Genomic DNA, 19,506 nt, shown 5'->3' on the forward strand with positions numbered 1-19,506 from the left:
GTTCATCCAGAGTGATCATGGGCCTCTTGGCTGCATCTCTGATCAGTCTTCTCCTTGTATGAGCTGAAAGTTTAGAGGGACGGCCAGGTCTTGGTAGATTTGCAGTGGTCTGATACTCCTTCCATTTCAATATTATCGCGTGCACAGTGCTCCTTGAGATGTTTAAAGCTTGGGAAATCTTTTTGTATCCAAATCCGGCTTTAAACTTCTTCACAACAGTATCTTGGACCTGCCTGGTGTGTTCCTTGTTCTTCATGATGCTCTCTGCGCTTTTAACGGACCTCTGAGACTATCACAGTGCAGGTGCATTTATACGGAGACTTGATTACACACAGGTGGATTGTATTTATCCTCATTAGTCATTTAGGTCAACATTGGATCATTCAGAGATCCTCACTGAACTTCTGGAGAGAGTTTGCTGCACTGAAAGTAAAGGGGCTGAATAATTTTGCACGCCCAATTTTTCAGTTTTTGATTTGTTAAAAAAGTTTGAAATATCCAATAAATGTCGTTCCACTTCATGAATGTGTCCCACTTGTTGTTGATTCTTCACAAAAAAATACAGTTTTATATCTTTATGTTTGAAGCCTGAAATGTGGCAAAAGGTCGCAAAGTTCAAGGGGGCGAATACTTTCGCAAGGCACTGTACTGGTTGGGTAAAGAAAGTAAGAAAGGAGTACTCTCTCAACTCTTGAAATACATCCTATTAGCATATCAGCTGTAAGATTTTCACTCTTAGCATGCACTCCCTAGAGGAAATGGAGCCGGGAGTACCCGGTGCCATGTCAATTTAAATAGCGGTCAATACCAGCCCTTTAAATGCATGCAACACCTGCAATCTCTATTTTGATGAAAACAACATAATCTCAACTTTTCATTTATATCAACCTCAGTATATATATGAAACATCTTTACGTGGATTGACCCAAAAAATACTGATAGATACAAAACATGCTTATAACCCTGTCAAAATAATGAAACACATTAATATTAATTATAGGATCCATAGTTCCAAAGTCATGATGACTTTGGAACTATGGATCCTATAATTACTATTAAGGTGTTTCATTATTCCACGTAAAGATGTTTCATATCACATGACATGGGAGCTCTAGATCCCTTTGCTTTCAAACATATCACTATCCGATCAACAGGATATGCACCAACCCTCAAGAAAGTATTTTACGTATCTTCACCTACTACAATCAAAAACACTTTATAACATAGTAACTACATATTAATTACATGAGTAAATAAAATGCGTTTCACTTTATTTTAAGTTGCTAGTTCCTGCATAGAAACATTGTATTTACAATACTTTTCTATATAACGACATTGTAGCAATTGACATTGTGATATACACTGCAAAATATTTAATAATATTGAAAGTACATAGTAATTACACTTAAAGGTGCAGTAACAACGTGTTTCCTAAATTGAGGTGGATTCCCATTGATTACAACAAAGTACTACAGTATCGGTCAAAAGTTTTAGAACACCCACTCAAGGTTTTTTTTTAAATTTGGACTATTTTCTACATTGTAGAATAATAGTGAAGACTTCAAAACTATGAAATGACACACATGGAATCATGTAGTAACCAAAAACGTGTTAAACAAATCAAAATATATTTTATATTTGAGATTCTTAAAATTGTCAAAATAAAGAAAAACCCTTGAATGAGTAGGTGTTCTAAAACTTTTGACCGGTAGTGTATATTGGGTGTCTGCCATCGTTGTAACATAATAACTACATAGTAATTAATGATGTGTTTCACTTTACATGAAGTTGCTTGTTCCTGTGTAGAAAAATTGTACTTATGATCTTTTTCTTCATAACAACATTGTAATAACTGACATTTTGATATGTCCCGTGAAATATAATAATTGCATTGAAAGTGCACTTATAGGTGCTGTAACAGTTATTCTACTTTGAAATGTATTTTCCCAATAATTGTAATAAAACGTTTTTTCACTTTACTTGAAGCTGCTTGCTAATGCGTGACAACATTAACATTATACATTATATTATTTTAAACAACATTTCACTTACATTACACATTTGAAGCCAGAGGTATACACCCTTAAATCCCTTTTCAAAGGCAGGTACATCGTTTTTATAAAGGTTATACCATTATGTGTTTCGCTTTACATTAAGGTCCTTGCTCCTGAGTAGGTACATTATAGATACATGCATATTCATTGGAAAGACATTGCTCTTACATTTAACTCAGTATATCCTTTAAGCCAAATAATATGGAAATAAGATAACATAAGCTGTAGTTAATGAAAGGGTGTGGATTGTTACAACAGCTGACAGTCCTATCCTAGCTTATTTTGGTGGTAGTGACTTATGTAGTTACATGTAACAAAGCTACATAATAGGATGCATTGTTAATATGGTGCTACACAGGAAACTGCAAAAGTGTAATTACTGAACATGTTAGTTATATTTGTAACAAGACATCTTGTAATTACTTATACATAAATCATGAGTAATTACACATGTGGAATAACCTCTGACAAGCTAATTTGTAATTACATATCCTTGTTTCACTTGTGTAATAACCTGTGCAATAACCGCTAAACACTTATTACAGTGTAATTACATAATAATTACATAGTAATTACATGTAACTACTATGTTCTAAATACATGTATTACTATTTCGTTACATATTAATTAATTTACACAAGGTAAAGTGTTACCAATTTTTCTTCTTGCCAATGGTTACTGGGCTTGGAATTTACATGTTCATCATGCTTGCCTCTAGTGGCAATACATATTGTTTCCACAGGTTTGCAAAAGATTCAAATAGAATGTTGAGAGAATTATTCGCCAGAAAAAAAACTCTGGTGAACTGTTTGCCACTAGTCGCAAAACATATTATTGTTCAAAATCAAATAAAAAAAATGCTGTTACCTGCTTCATAAACAACAGGTGTAGGTAGACCTGCAGTGAAATGCTTACTTAAAGGCCCTTCCCAACAATGCAGAGAAAAAAAAGAAAAATTATGACAAAAGGAATAAATACACAGTGAGTAACAATAACTTGGCTAAACCAGTACCGAGTCGATGTGCAGGGGTATGAGGTACTGGATGTAGATATGTACATATAGGTAGGGGTAAAGTGACCAGGCAACAGGATAGATAATAAATCAATATCAGTAGTGCATTTGATGAGTCAAAAGAGTTAGGGCAAAAGTGGGTCAATGCAAATAGTCCAGGTAGCTATTTGGTTAACTGTTTATCATCCTTATGGCTTGGGGGTAGAAGCTGTTGATGGTCCTGTTGGTTCTAGATTTGGTTCATTGGTATCATTTGCCATGCAGTTGCAGAGAGAACAGTTTATAACTTGGGTGGTTGAAGTCTGTGACAATTTTTAGGGCCTTCCTCTTACACCGCCTGGTATAGTGGTCCTGGATGGCAGGCAGCTCGGCCCCAGTGATTTATGGTGCTGCACACGCTACCCCCTGTAGCGCCTTGCTGTCGGATGCCAAGCAATGGCCATACCAAGCGGTGATGCAGCCAGTCAAGATACTCTCAATAGTGCAGCTGCAGACATTTATGAGATTCTGAGGGCCCATGCCAAATCCGTGTTGATAGTCAGCGTGGTGAATGTGCTGTTGCCTACCTTCACCACCTAGGGGTGGTCCGTCCTTCCAGTTGCAGAAGGAGGTGTTCAGTCCCAGGGTCTTGAGCTTCGTGATGAGCTTGGTGGGCTCAAAGGTGTTGAATGCTGAGCTATAATCCATGAACAGCATTCTCACGTAGGTATTCCTTTTATCCAGGTGGGAGCAGGCAGTGTGGAGTGCAGTAGAGAATGCGTTCTCTGTGGATCTGTTGGAGCTGTATCTAGTGTTCAGCGAAATAACAACACAATGTCAAATACAGGTAGCCTAGTCAAATAATGTACATCCAACCACATTACCTGTTACGCTCTCGACTAACCACCGTGTAAACAGTTGCTCCGGACGCAACTTGGGTACACTGCAGCATCGACTGAGAGGTTCTTGCTGCTAAGGGAATGCCTGACGACTTGAAAGACGTTTTGGACACTAAAGGGAAAATGTTTACTCTGTTAAAGCAAGGCCCCTGAACTCTCGTGTATTTTCTGCACTATGCAATGATATGGGCAGTGACCATGTGACACCTTTACAACATACAGAAGTGAGCTGGTTATCAAGGGGCAAAAGTATTGACATGTTTTTTTTAAGAGACTAGCTTTAAGTTTTCTTTATTGAGAATAATTTTCACTTGTCTGACCGCTTGCATGATGACGTGTTTCTCACGCGACTGGCCTATCTGGGGCGTAAGATAGCCTAGTGATTGGAGGGTTGGGCCAGTAACAAAAATGTTGCAAGATTGAAATCCCGAGCTGACAAGGTAAAAATCGATTGTTCTGCCCCTGTTCCTAGGCCGTCATTGTAAATAACAATGTCTTCTTAATTGACTTGCAAAGTTAAATAAAATATCTGGGTGATGTTTTTTCTCACCTGAATGATCTGAATCTAGGATTACATGGACTGTCTGCAACTATATTCAATGTGCGGGACAAAATTGAGGCTATGATTAAGAAGTTGGAGCTCTTCTCTGTCTGCATTAACATGGACAACACACAGGTCTTTCCATAATTGTATGATTTTTTGTGTGCAAATTAACTCAAGTTTACGGACTATGTCAAATGTGATATAGCTGAAAATTAGTAAGTTGAGTTGGGTGCGCAATTACGCAGGTACTTTCTCGAAACGGATGACACAAACAACTGGATTCATTATCCCTTACATGCCCTGCCACCAATCCATTTACCAATATCTAAACAAGAGAGCCTCTTCAAAATTGCAACAAGCTGTTCTGTGAACATTTTATTTCATCAGAAGCCACTGCCAGATATCTGTATTGGGCTGCTCACAGAGTATCCTGCCTTGGCAAATTGCGCTGTTAAGACACGGATGCCCTTTGAAACCACTGTCCTATGTTAGAGTGGATTCTCAGCCCTCTCTAGCATGCAAACTAAATACAGGCACAGACTGTGTGTGGAAAATTATTTAAGACTGAGCATCTCTCCAATGCAACCCAACATTGCAGAGTTATGTGCATCCTTTCAAGCACACCCTTCTCATAAACCTGTGGTGAGTTATTCAACATTTTCGATTAACAAATAAGGTTTTATATGTAAGATGGTAAAAATAAGGAACAAAATTATTGATTATTATTATTTTATTAATATTTTTGCGCTGGTCCTATAAGGATTCTTTGTTACTTCCCACATGCCGGGTTGTGACAGAACTCACAATCTTTCTTATGTTTAATAAATGTATCATATTGTGTTTGTGTGGCAGGCTTACAATGATGGCAAAAAACAACATTTGAGAGTGCACCGACCCTGGTGCTAGAGGGGGTACACAGCTGGAGGTTGAATGTTTGAAGGTGTACGGGACTATAACAAGTTTGGGAACCACTGCTGTAGGACAAGGGGGACTCTCTCGCTACGACCAGCCATTTCTGTCAATAAGTTTCTTTGCAATGTTTAATTGCATATTTAAAGTTGTGTATTAAAGTAAGGGAAAGATAACTTTCCTATACAGTAAGAGTGTTCAAAATGATAATGATAGGTACCATTTTGACTCCACAGTGGTGGCCAAAAGTTTTGAGAATGACACAAATATAATTTTTCACATAGTCTGCTGCTTCAGTGTATTTAGATATTTTTTGTCAGATGTTACTATGGAATACTGAAGTATAATTACAAGCATTTCATAAGTGTCAAAGGCTTTTATTGACAATTACATTGTTGCAAAGAGTCAATATTTGCAGTGTTGACCCTTTTTCAAGACCTCTGCAATCCGCCCTGGCATGCTGTCAATTAACTTCATCCTGACTGATGGCAGCCCATTCTTGCATAATCAATTCTTGGAGTTTGTCAGAATTTGTGGGTTTTTGTTTGTCCACCCACCTCTTGAGGATTGACCACAAGTTCTCAATGGAATTAAGGTCTGGGGAGTTTCCTGGCCATGGACCCAAAATACCGATGTTTTGTTCCCCAACCCACTTAATCAAAACTTAATTTTGTCACCAAACTGTTCCTGGATGGTTGGGAGAAGTTGCTCTTGGAGGATATGTTGGTACCGTTCTTTATTCATGGCTGTGTTCTTCGGCAAAATTGTGAGTGAGCCCATTCCCTTGGCTAAGAAGCAACCCCACACATGAATGGTCTCAGGATGCTTTACTGTTGGCATGACACAGGACTGATGGTAGCGCTCACCTTCTCTTCTCCGGACAAGCTTTTCTCCAGATGCCCTAAACAATCGGAAAGGGGATTCATCAGAGAAAATGACTTTACCCCAGTCCTCAGCAGTCCAATCTCTGTAGCTTTTGCAGATTATCAGTGGCTTCTTTGCTGCCCTTTTTGACACCAGGCCATTCTCCAAAAGATGCACTCACACCTGCCTGCTGTCATTCCTGAGCAAGCTCTGTATTAGTAGTGCCCCGATCCCGCAGCGGAATCAACTTTAGGAGACGGTCCTGGTGCTTGCTGGACTTTCTTGGGCGCCCTGAAGCCTTCTTCACAACAATTGAACCGCTCTCCTTGAAGTTCTTGATGATCTGATAAATGGTTGATTTTGGTGCAATCTTACTGGCAGCAATATCCTTGCCCTTGAAGCCCTTTTTGTGCAAAGCAATGATGACGGCACGTGTTTCCTTGCAGGTAATCATATTTGACAGAGGAAGAACAATGATTCCAACCACCACCCTCCCTTTGAAGCTTCCAGTCTGTTATTCGAACTCAATCAGCATGACTGAGTGATCTCCAGCCTTGTCCTCATCAACACTCACACCTGTGTTAAAAACCTCTTAAGGATGAAGTCCCGTTAGCGGGATCGATATGACAACAGCCAGTGAAAGTGCAGGGCGCCAAATTCAAACAACAGAAATTTCAGAATAAAAATTCCTCAAAAATACAAGTATTATACATAATTTTAAAGATAAACTTGTTGTTAATCCCACCACAGTGTACGATTTCAAAAAGGCTTCACGGCGAAAGCATACATTGCGATTATCTGAGGTCTGCACCTAGTCACAGAAAAACACAGCCATTTTTTCCAGCCAAAGAGAGGAGTCACAAAAAGCACAGGGCTGAAATGCAGTGGACATGTTTTTGGGGGATTCAGTTCATTTGCATGGCAAAGAGGGACTTTGCAATTAATTGCAATTCATCTGATCACTCTTCATAACATTCTGGAGTATATGCAAATTGCCATCATACAAACTGAGGCAGCAGACTTTGTGAAAATTAACATTTGTGTCATTCTCAAAACTTTTGGCCACGACTATAGTGCTTTGTCTCTAAACCTTACTAGCTGTTAAATCATTCCTATGACCTTGTTTCCTCAGACAGGCTTTAACCTCTTGCAGCTCCCCCCCTACTTTGTGCAATTTCCGCCTGAAGACATACCCAAATCTAACAGCCTGTTGCTCAGGCACAGAACCAAGGATATGCATATTATTGGTACCATTTGAAAGAAAACACTCTGAAGTTTGTGTAAATGTGAATTGAATGTAGGAGAATAACACACAATAGATCTGGTTTATTTTTGTATCATCATCTTTAAAATGAACATGATAAAACAAACATTCAGATAGGATGATGGGGACAATTTCAGTGAAAAATATAAGAGGCTAACAGTACTTGTGCAAAGTTTCAGATTGATAACTTCCAAAATGAGTGTGCTACATTACATTTATCATGAATTCACAGCGTCTGGATGAACAAGAAGTTAATATTTAAACCGATGTATAACACTTGTATATTTTATGAATGCTTATATGTATTCCTGTATTTTGAATTTGGAGCTCTGCAATTTTACGTGATGTTGGCCAGATGCTAGCGTTCCACATACCCTAGATAGGTAAACATAATGGCAGAAATGCAGAGTAACCTCTTAAGTAATTATTTTGTATTTTATTGCATGACAAGTATTTGATACATCAGAAAAGCAGAACTTAATATTTGGTACAGAAACCTTTGTTTGCAATTACAGAGATCATACGTTTCCTGTAGTTCTTGACCAGGTTTGCACACACTGCAGCAGGGATTTAGGCCCACTCCTCCATACAGACCTTCTCCAGATCCTTCAGGTTTCGGGGCGGTCACTGGGCAATATGGACTTTCAGCTCCCTCCAAAGATGTTCTATTGGGTTCAGGTCTGGAGACTGGCTAGGCTATTGTAGAGAGGTTGGAGTCTGTTTGATTGAGTGTGTGGACAGGTGTCCTTTATACAGGTAACGAGTTCAAACAGGTGCAGTTAATACAGGTAATTCTTAAGGTAAGGTATTCTTAAAGAAAAACTAACAGGTCTGTGAGAGCCGGAATTCTTACTGGTTGGTAGTTAATCAAATACTTATGACATGCAATAAAATGCAAATGAATTACTTAAATCATACAATGTGATTTTCTGGATTTTAGATTCTCTCACAGTTGAAGTGTACGTATGATAAAAATTACAGACCTCTACATGCTTTGTAAGTAGGAAAACTTGCAAAATCGTCATTTTATCAAATACTTGTTTTCCCCACTGTATATTTTTTAAAGAACAAAATCCACCTACATTCTTCTTAAGGGGTTCTTGAGGGGTTCTCTGTCAAGGGTGAGGGTGAAATGTGTAAGCATTTTTCAGGTGTAACAATTGGTGGATGCCAGGTGCAGAGAGGGGCTAAAGAGGCTCAGATATATAGAATTAGTCATGTATCATATGCAGAGGCTGTAGGACAGATTGGTGGAACTACAGTGTGTATTGATGGAGCTTCAATGGCTGCTCATGTACTAAGTGGACCTAATGTCAGGGCCGGTGTTTCTGCTGGACCTGGCATGGTTTCAAGGCCTATTCAGAAATCTTGTGCTCATGAATGGGCGGTGTCAAAGGACACTTTGATAATGAATAAAGTTGACTTCATAGATTTTATTGGTAAGGTTATCAATACAACTCAGGTTGTGGAAAGCAGAAATGCCAGGCTGAAGGTTATTGTGGAGAAGGCAAAAGAGATATTGGGGGTAACAGATGTGTCGCCCTAATCGAAGTATTTTGTGTTTATCTTCATTTATTTGGTCAGGCCAGGGTGTGGCATGGGTTTTTGTATGTGGTGTGTTGGTATTGGGATTGTAGCTTAGTGGGGTGTTCTAGTTAAGTCTATGGCTGTCTGAAGTGGTTCTCAATCAGAGGCAGGTGTTTATCGTTGTCTCTGATTGGGAACCATATTTAGGCAGCCATATTCTTTGAGTGTTTCGTGGGTGATTGTCCTTAGTGTCCTGATGTCCTTGGTCTGTGTTTATGTGCACCAGTATTAGGCTGTTTCGGTTTTCATTACGTTTATTGTTTTGTAGTGTTTGTATTTAGATTCGTGTCGCTTCAGTTTAATAAACATGGATCGCAATCTACACGCCGCATTTTGGTCCGACTCTCCTTCGCCTAAAGAAAACCGTTACAAGATGTTACTGTTGAAATCGTTGTTGACTTAAATTTGAGTGTTTTGGCATGATGTAGATAAAGTTTAAAGGGTAGGAGAGTTGGGGAGGGTTTTCTGAGGGTAGACATTAGTAGGTATTTATTCGGATTTCATTTTATTTTCATGGTAGTACATAATCGGGCAGATCATGACTGATAGTACATTCCAGCAGAGTAGGAGGTGGCAGGCACTTAAACAATCATTTGCCGACCGCCATGATATCAGAGAAGAAAAAGTACATGTATATGTTAAATGTGATTATGGCCAGCAAAAATGTCTTGTGAGAAACTTACATACGGACTTGTGTCAATTGATCACTTATGTATAAATTGAAGGTTCTCAAACCTCTCCTCATGAACCCCCATCTGTTCCAGAGCTAGCACTCCTAATTTGAAGTTTAAATTAACACAATATAACATGGCTAACCAGAAACAATAATATCCGGGAATTTGCAGGTGCCTTGTTGGAAGAGTGGGGTGACATCTCACAACAAGAGCTGGCAAATCTGGTACAGTCCATGAGGAGGAGATACACTGCAGTGCTTAATGCAGCCAGATTTTGTTTTTGACCCCCCTTTGTTCAGGGACACATTATTCATATGATTAACTTGTTAAGTTCTCAGTTGTTGAATCTGTTATATTCATACAAATATTTACACATTTTAAGTTTGCTGAAAATAAACACAGTTGACAGTGAGACGTTTCTTTTTTTGCTGAGTTTATATATACAGTGCATTCGGAAAGTATTCAGACCTCTTGACTTTTTGCACATTTTGTTACGTTACAGCCTTATTCTAAAATAATTTAATGTTTTTTTACCCTCATCAATCTAGACACAATGCCCCATAATGACAAAGCAATTTTTTTTAAAAATATTTCTGCACATTTATAACAAATAAAATACAGAAATACCTTATCTACACAAGTATTCAGGCTCTTTCCCATGAGACTCTAAATTGAGCTCAGCTGAAACCTGTCTCCGTCGATCATCCTTGAGCTGTTTCTACAACTTAATTGGAGTCCACCTGTGGTAAATTTAGTTGATTAGACAGGATTTGGAAAGGCACACTTGTTTATATTATGTTCCAACAGTTGACAGTGCATGTCAGAGCAAAAATCAAGCCATGATGTTTAAAGAATTGTCAGTACAGCTCCAAGACAGAATCGTGTGGAGGAGCTGTACGTTTGACAGAAAGAAATGTCACCTGAAAAAAATAGAAAGGAGAAAATAAAAAACGACTGGATTATTCCTCTCAGAGAAATATCACCTGTGACATCACTGAAATGAAAAATGAAAGGTACACTAACAAAACAGCATGCACAGCCACTGAAACCTGTGGCTGAGTCCCAAATGGCACCCTATTCCTTATTTAGTGCACTCCTTTTGACAAGGAATTAGGGTTGTGGTCAAAAGTAGTTCAATATAAAGGGTAGAGAATGCATTTTGGGTTCACTGTTGTCTCTATGGTACAAAGAAAAGCAATCGGTTGTGGACAGACGTATTTAGCCCTAAGGGATTGACTGTCTGACTGGCTGCCATTGTGACCGCCTGGCATATTTAGTTTGATCAACACTGTCCTCTGGTCAAACAATCTCTGCAGATTAAGATTACTAGACTTCCAGTACCCTCAAGAAGACTTCATAATGAGATGTATACTGACTGCATGGTTGAATGTTTGAAGCTTGAGTTTTATTGTTGTGAAGAATATGGCCACAGTATTGATGGTGGAATGTGTAAATGTTATAGTCAGTGAAAAGCCAACACTTGAACTTGTTTCCAGAAACTGATTATGTGCAGTGATTTTCTTCTTCTCTACCACAGGTGACTGCTTTGTACAATTGAGGGGGCAATGGCACAAAATAAATTGCTTTTCTAAGGGTGCAGTCAGTGTATTGAGAGGGTGTGTTGGCTGAAGGGTTGGTGTGAAACAACAACAATGATCGATAGCGGATAGGGTGCCATTTGGGATGCAGACACAGTGTGTGTGATGGAGATGCTTTGCATTGTGTATTGGTGGAATGCCTTTCCACAGATTGGTCTTCTCAAGATGGTAATGGCAAATTTGAGCCAGAGACACATCGATCTAGCTGGAGAAAATTGAAATAGTATTGTAATACTTAATGTCTTAAAGTGATATAAGTTGTCAACTGGTGGTTATAAGACTCAGACAAGTACAAGCTTTCTCCAACATACAGCCAGTAGGCAAAAAATGCCCTCCGCCTTGCTATTTCCGATATAAATTCCTACTGCCAGCAGGTGGACGGAGTTTGACATTCAGGACAAGATATGCATCTCTGGTGGTTAGGCCCCATTCATAGGACCGCTATAAGCCCTTGGCAGGCCGCTTTTGCACCTCTGGCGTGTAGTCTCCACACAGAAGACAGCTTTAAGTGCTAGGCAAGCCATCTAGCCATGATTTAATTTGAAAGACAATGGCAAGGAATTTCTCTAATCTCAAATTCGCCCTGCCATCTTCCAGCTAAACGCAGCCAGCCAGAGGCCGCAAACTGTTGTTGTTTCTATAAATCATTTGTTGTGATATTCATTTGATTTGATTTATTTGCCCATTTAAAACCACAATAAAACCACACATGGGTATAATACATTTAAATCATTGAGGGTGACACAAAAAGTCATACACCTAACGATTTAGAGTTCAAGTAGATTAATGATATATTGATTATGCCCCAAAATAGCCTACATTTTTGCCATTGACTTAATATATTTTTGAGGCAATACAAAAGATTCCTTTCTAGTAATGAACTTTTGTCACCATTGTCCTGTGAGACACCTGAAAGTACATGACGTTACCGGCTTCATCAATAACTCCATTGGCGACGTCGTTCCCACTGTGACCATACGTAATATCCCAACCAGAAGCCATGGATTACAGGCAACATCCGCACCAAGTTAACTTCTTCGATATAGGGGGCACTCTTTTAATTTTTGGATGAAAAACGTTCCCGTTTTAAACAAGATATTCTGTCACGAAAAGATGCTCGACTATGCATATAATTGACAGCTTTGGAAAGAAAACACTCTGTTGTTTCCAAAACTGCAAAGATATTGTCTGTGAGTGCCACAGAACTGATGTTACAGGATAACCCCAGATAAAAAATCAATCAGGAAGTGCTGCATTTTTTGAAACCGCCTAATTTCAATGACTCCTTATATGGCTGTGGAGGAGCTAGGAGTCAGCTTACGTTTTCCACGTTTTCCCCAAGGTGTCTGCAGCATCGTGACGTATTTGTAGGCATATCATTGGAAGATTGACCATAAGAGACTACATCTACCAGGTGGTCGCTTGGTGTCCTCCGTCGCAATTATTGCGTAATCTCCAGCTGCAGTATTTTTCCGTTTGCCTTTGATGAGAAACCGACTGCCAGGAATGATTTTTCATTGAATAAAATTGTGAAAAACACCTTGAGGATTGATTCTAAACAACGTTTGCCAAGTTTATGTCGATATTATGGAACTAATTTGGAAAAAAAGTTCAGCGTTGTGTTGACTGCATTTTCGTTTTTTTTTCTTAGCCAAACGTGATGAACAAAACGGAGCTATTTCTCTTACACAAATAATCTTTTTGGAAAAAATTTACATTTGCTATCTAACTGAGAGTCTCATCATTGAAATCATCCGAAGTTCTTCAAAGGTAAATTATTTTATTTGAATGCTTTTCTTGTTTTTGTGAAAATGTTGCCTGCTGAATGCTAGGCTTAATGCTATGCTAGGCTATCAATACTCTTACACAAATGCTTGTGTAGCTTTGGTTAAAGCATATTTTGAAAATCTGAGATGACAGTGTTGTTAACAAAAGGCTAAGGTTGTGTTTCAATATATTTATTTCATTTCATTTGCGATTTTCATGAATAGGAAACGTTGCATTATGGTAATGAGCTTGAGGCTATGATTACGCCTCCGGATACGGGATTGCTCGAAGGCTAGAGGTTAAAGGCTAGAGCTGCCCCTTTCAAGGAGCGGTACACTAATCAAGTCACTCATAAGAAATCCCGCTATGCCCTCAAAACAAAGCATCTAACAGGACTAAGATTGAACCCTACTCCACCGGCTCTGACACTCGTCAGATGTGGCAAGGCTTGCTTGCAAACTATTACAGACTACAAAGGGACCTGAGCATACCAGATGGGCTAAATGCCTTTTACCCTCACTTTGAGGCAATCAACACTGAAGCATGCATGAGAGCACCAGCTGTTCCAGCTAACTGTGTGATCACACTCTCCATTGCCGATGTGAGCAAGACCTTTAAACAGGTCAACATTCACAAGGCAGACAGATTCACAGATCACAGACAGATTACCAGGATGTGTACTAAGAGCATTCGCAGACCAACTGGCTACATTTTTTTATTTTTTTTTATTTATTCTACCAGGCAAGTCAGTTAAGAACAAATTCTTATTTTCAATGATGGACTATGAACAGTGGGTTAACTGCCTTGTTCAGGGGCAGAACGACAGGTTTGTACCATGTCAGCTCGGGGATTCGATCTTGCAACCTTCCAGTTACTAGTCCAAAACTCTAACCACTAGGCTACCTGCCGCCCCAACCTCTCCCTGACCGAGTCGTTAATACCTACATGTTTCAAGCAGACCACTCTAGTCCCTGTGCCCAAGAAAGTGAAGGTAACCTGCCTAAATGACTACCGCCCCGTAGCACTCATGTCAGTTGCCATGAAGTGCCTTGAAAGGCTGGTCATAGCTCACATCAACATCATCATCCCAGAAACCCTAGACCCACTCCAATTCTCATATCGCCCTAACAGATCCACAACAGATCTGTTACCCCCCCACACTTTTTTTTACACTGCTGCTTCTCTCTACAGTATGTATTATCTATGTGTAGTCACTTTACCCAACCTACATGTACAAATTACCTGTACCCTCGTACCTTGACTCGGTGCCGGTACCCCCTGTGTATAGCCTCGTTACACTGTACATATATTTTTCTATTGTGTTATTGACTGTACGTTTGTTTATCCCATGTGTAACTCTGCTGTTGTTTATGTCGCACTGCTTTTCTTTATCTTGGCCAGGCCGCAGTTGTAAATGAGAACTTGTTCTCAACTGGCCTACCTGGTTAAATAAAGGTGAAATAAAGAAATAAAAAATAAAAAGGTATTGTTATTTTGTGTTACTTTTTATTGTGTTATTTACTTTAGTATATTTAATACATATTTTCTTAATTAAACTCTTCAGAGATACTGGTTCCCAGTTGCGAACCAACCCTCCCACGTTCAGCTGGAACGGTGGCTCATGGAACGCAAAAATATTCTTAGAAATATTTATTTTATATCAGATGACAGTAATAGGACATGTTACACAGTACACTTTTTTTTTCAATAATATGCCATTTATATCCATAAATGTCCATTTACATTGAGTTCATATTCAGAAATTACTCAAAAATGTCCGCAGGAAATCTAGGTAGCGCGGCAAGATAACGTAAATAGACATCATAAACTTTGACTAAATATACATGTTCTACATATAGTTAGAAAGATACACTGCTTCTTTATGCAATCGCTTTGTTACATTTATTTTTAACGTTACAGAAATCGCACACTATTCAATATTCTGAGACGGCGCTCAGATATAAGCTACATTTCTCCGTAATGTTGGAGTCAACAGAAACACAGATTTCAGCATAAATATTCCCTTACCTTCGATGGTCTTCGTTCAGAATGTTCTGGAAGGCTTCATACTTACCCAATACATCGTTTGGTTTCAAGACTTGCGTCTTTGTATTAGCTACTACAGCTGAAATGCACCCAAAATGTCCTCTGGTCCGGAAGAGTTGCGCATCAAAACTTCAAAGTTACAAATTATATGTCGACTAAACAGGTCAAACTAAGTGCAGAAGCAAGCTTTATGATGTTTTAAACACACAAAACAAATTTCAATTCAACCGGTCATCGTTAGCTCTTCCCAGGAGTGCTGGAACAAAGGAATGACCGGGACCAATTCGCGCCCCAACGCACAACATATTTTCTCATGGCACACACTAATTTCACTCCCATAGGGCCAATTCTCGCGCGATTTGAACGATTAAAAGCTCTACTGAATGAGGACATCTAGTGGAAGACATAGAAAGTCTCCCCAGATTCATAACTGGTTGGGAAGGGTGGGGGCGATGACGTCAAAGTTGCTCCAACTTTCATGACCACAAAAACTAGTTTGGAAGAATGCCTGCCCTGTGAGTTCTGCTGTACTTACAGACATAATTCCAACGGTTTTAGAAGCTTTAGAGTGTTTTCTATCCAATAATAATAAAAAAAATGTCAGTTTACTAGGGGTACCCAATTCCTCCAAAGGGGGCATAAGTCAGCCATATCCTCAATTAACTGTATTTATTGAACTGCATTGTTGGTTAAAAACTAAGGTTAAGTAAGAATTTCACGGTACACCACTACACCTGTGGTATTCGCCGCATGTGACAAATAACATTTGATTTGAATATGATTTTATTTGACTGGATTTGGATTAGATTTTTCATCAACAGTGGATCCAGGTGACCAGGACTAGCCCTTGTTATCTGATAGATTTTGCACACACATAATCATTTACAGTACTTTTCCACTAACCTTTTTCATTTGGCACCCAATGTATCTTAAATAATACAAATGTATAAATACATTTAAAAAATATGTTTCGACAAGGAGTAGGCTGGCTTGACACTGAAAAAAGTGTCCTGACTCCGACTGACAGCTGTAGTATCGTCAGTCGGGAGAAGGGGGTGAGGAAAATGGCACCGGAATGGCAGAACGCGGCTGCTGCTTGACAAAGCATCTTTTCGCGGGCCCCCCGTGAATGAGGTTGATGTGCAAAAAAACCTGTTGCTAGATCACTCTGGAGGGATGCCAGACTCCTGAGTGCTCATTGCTAACTTGGTAATACCTTCTGGTTGTTTGATTCTGATTTCCATTAATACCAACTGAAGAAGAATTGTGAACTTAAAACAGCATGCCGTTCCTTTTTCTTAATTTTACGAACATTTGTGTTTTTACTCCAAACCTCTTTCATGTTTTTTTCAATCCAGAAATAATTGCTGGATCCTTTTATGTTTTCAATTAAATACTCTAGCTGACATTCAATTGAACTGCTAACGATTCCGTCGCCCTTTTTTTTCCAAGTGTTGCAGGGCATAACAATAAGACTCAAGCTCCATTTGCGTTGTCAATCTCCCACAATTGAGGAAGGAATACAGTATGTGCGTGTTAGAGAGAGTTAAAAAATAATTACTGGAGACAGAAAAAAAACTTTCCTCTGCCTTGGAAAAACCAAACACATCGCGGTCAGAGCAGATTCCACACGGAAGCAATTACGTTGAATGTTGAAATAAAAAAATAATTATTATTGCTGATTTTGAGGGATGATTATCAGGGCCTTGTATACATGCAGGCAGTTTCTCGTTACTCTTTTAGTCTACCCCAAATGTGTAATCCATTAAATGTATCCCTATTTCATTTTCTCAAATTAAAAACTGCCTGCATTGTTTCTATGTTTCTTAAGAACCAAAGTCTCTGTGCTTTTCTTAGAATCTTTCTCAGAACAGTAAATTTTTTTCCCATACATTGGCACCCTATTCCCTATATAGTGCACTACTTTTGACGAGGGAAAATAGGGTAACTGAACACACTTGCTCACACCCTGTCAGTCCCCAGTCGGGCATAAAGAGAGAGCAGACTGACTAATTCCTCTGTACTGTGTTACGGTGGCAGTGCCCTTCTGGAGCTAAAATGATAGACCGGCTCTCTTGGGGACACTGGCTCTCTTGAGGATGTAGTGGCTGCCACATTGAGCACAATCCCCACCTCCCCCCATAACCCCTCACTCTTCCAGAGGCCTAGCTCAAGCCACTCCAAGCTCCAGCCTGGGTAATCATTGCTTTCTCCTCAATCCTATTGGAGCAGAGTAGAGGTGTTGGGGAATTCTCCAGATGAGAGAGAGAGGTTTTGATCTCCAGCCAGGGTCCTGGGTGACAATGCGTTTCCCCACATAGGGGCAGCTGAGGCCCTCTCCCGGGGCTTAGCTCCACAACACACGCCATGGGGGACAGAACTCACATTAGAGCTGCATCACACCCAACACCTCTTTTATCCCTCCCATCACGGCTTGTCCACTGAGAATCACAACACCCCTCACCTTAGCTTTGTCTCATATCTGCTGAAAATCACTTGCGAGCAGGGAGAGGGTGTCGTCCCTGAGAGACTCAGAGAGAGGAGGGGGAAAACAACCCCAATCAGTCAGTCCACATGGCTTTCACTGGGGATTTTTTTATCAGAAACAACATTCAGGAAGTCAAACAATCAATTCCCTTACTAACCCAAGAAAAGCTGTGGCTGTTCTTAATGGAAAGTACTATGGGGCCACGGGTCTCCCCTGGAACACAGAAATGTTGTGCGCACACAAGACCCTAGTCTCCCTCCCTGGAATGCAGCACGGCTCTCTAGTAGACCAAGTTTTCTGTAGCGAATCGCTCCTCTGTGTCAGAGGCCACACCAAAGCAACAACATCTGCTGAGAGAGGCCTGTCAAACAAAGCATGGACAAAATAGTCTGCATGCATCCCAAATGGCACCCTATCCATAGGGTATACTTTTGACGCTCTGGTCAAAAGTACACACACACAAATGTGGTTCTTAAATGTGTATTTCACAGCTCTTAAGGTTCCTTAGAGAACTCTTGCCCGATAAAGAACCTTTGAGTTAAGTGTGGAGTTATTGAAGTGGCCTCTACGGTATGCCTGCAGATGTGTCCCTTTCATAGCACACAGCAAATTGGCCAGTTTTAACTAGAGTATATTTTTCAGTGTATAACTTCTAGTGTTGATTCAATAATTATATTAACACTGTAAAGAGTTAAATTAACACTCAGTGGTGTAACATAACCCCAGTGTTGGTGTTAATAACCAGAGTTTAACCAAACACCATGCTCATCATATTTTCCAGCATACTCTACTGCAGGTTGATTTTTAAAATGATTTGTTTCAATGTCTATGTTATTGTATGTACATTGATTAATTAAGTTGGGGATAGGGGGCAGTATTTTCACTTTGGATGAATTGTGTGCCCATAGTGAACTGCATCCTACTCTGTCCTAGATTGCTAATATATGCATATTATTAATACTATTGGATAGAAAACACTCTGAAGTTTCTAAAACTGTTTGAATTATATATGTGAGTATAACAGAACTCATAGGGCAGGCAATCTTCCAAACAGGAAGTGAAATTCTGAATGTGGGTCAAATTTGACGTCATCGCCCCTTCCCTTTCAAATAAGATATGAATATGTTAGCACTTCCCACGCCTTCCACTAGATGTCCTCATTCAGTAGAACGTGGAATGGAGCCTCTGGTGTGAACTTTGACCGAATGGCAGGGGAAATAGTCACGGTCTTGGCAGAATGCAAGTTCCCTGTGGCGCATTTGTCTGTTGATGTCACCGTCATTCCATTTGGCTGCAGATGAAAACGTATGATCCTGTTGGAACGTTATTGGATATATATGAAAATAACATATTGAAGATTGATTTTCTACTTAGTTTGACCAGTTTATTCGACCTGGAATATATCTTTTGGAAGTTGTCGTCCGAGTTCTCCTGGACCAGCATCAGCTTTTGGGCACGTGAGCTGAAAGTGCTAGCAAATGCAGCTAATTGGACACTAGTATTATGGAACAAAACAACAATTTATTGTGGAACTAGGACTCCTTGCACTGCATTCTGATGAAAGATCATCAAAGGTAAGGGAAAATTTATGATGTAATTTTATATTTCTGTTGACTCCAACATTGCTGAGGAATATATTTACGTCTGAGCGCTGTCTCAGATTATTGCATGGTAGGCTTTTTTCGTAACGTTTAAAAAAAATCTGGCACAGCGGTTGCATTAAGAACAAGTGTATCTTTAATTATATGTAGAACATGTATCTTTAGTCAAAGTTTTTGATGAGTATTTCTGTTATCTGGCATAGCTTCTATAATTCATCCG

The 19,506-nt window shown here is 39.5% G+C and overlaps 1 long non-coding RNA gene across 1 annotated transcript in view; it reads right to left on the minus strand.

Moving 5' to 3' along the window:
• Positions 1–1,250: 1,250 nt before the first annotated feature.
• LOC149979551 (uncharacterized) overlaps positions 1,251–19,506 on the minus strand; it is a 34,470-nt gene continuing 16,214 nt past the window's right edge. The window contains exon 3 of the long non-coding RNA XR_016484292.1: positions 1,251–3,853. This is a non-coding gene — a long non-coding RNA (uncharacterized LOC149979551). The remainder of the gene's footprint in view (positions 3,854–19,506) is intronic.

This window comes from Oncorhynchus mykiss, chromosome 11 (genome assembly GCF_057628025.1).
Source record: "Oncorhynchus mykiss isolate SJ-2025 chromosome 11, ASM5762802v1, whole genome shotgun sequence".
NCBI classification, from domain to species: domain Eukaryota; kingdom Metazoa; phylum Chordata; class Actinopteri; order Salmoniformes; family Salmonidae; genus Oncorhynchus; species Oncorhynchus mykiss.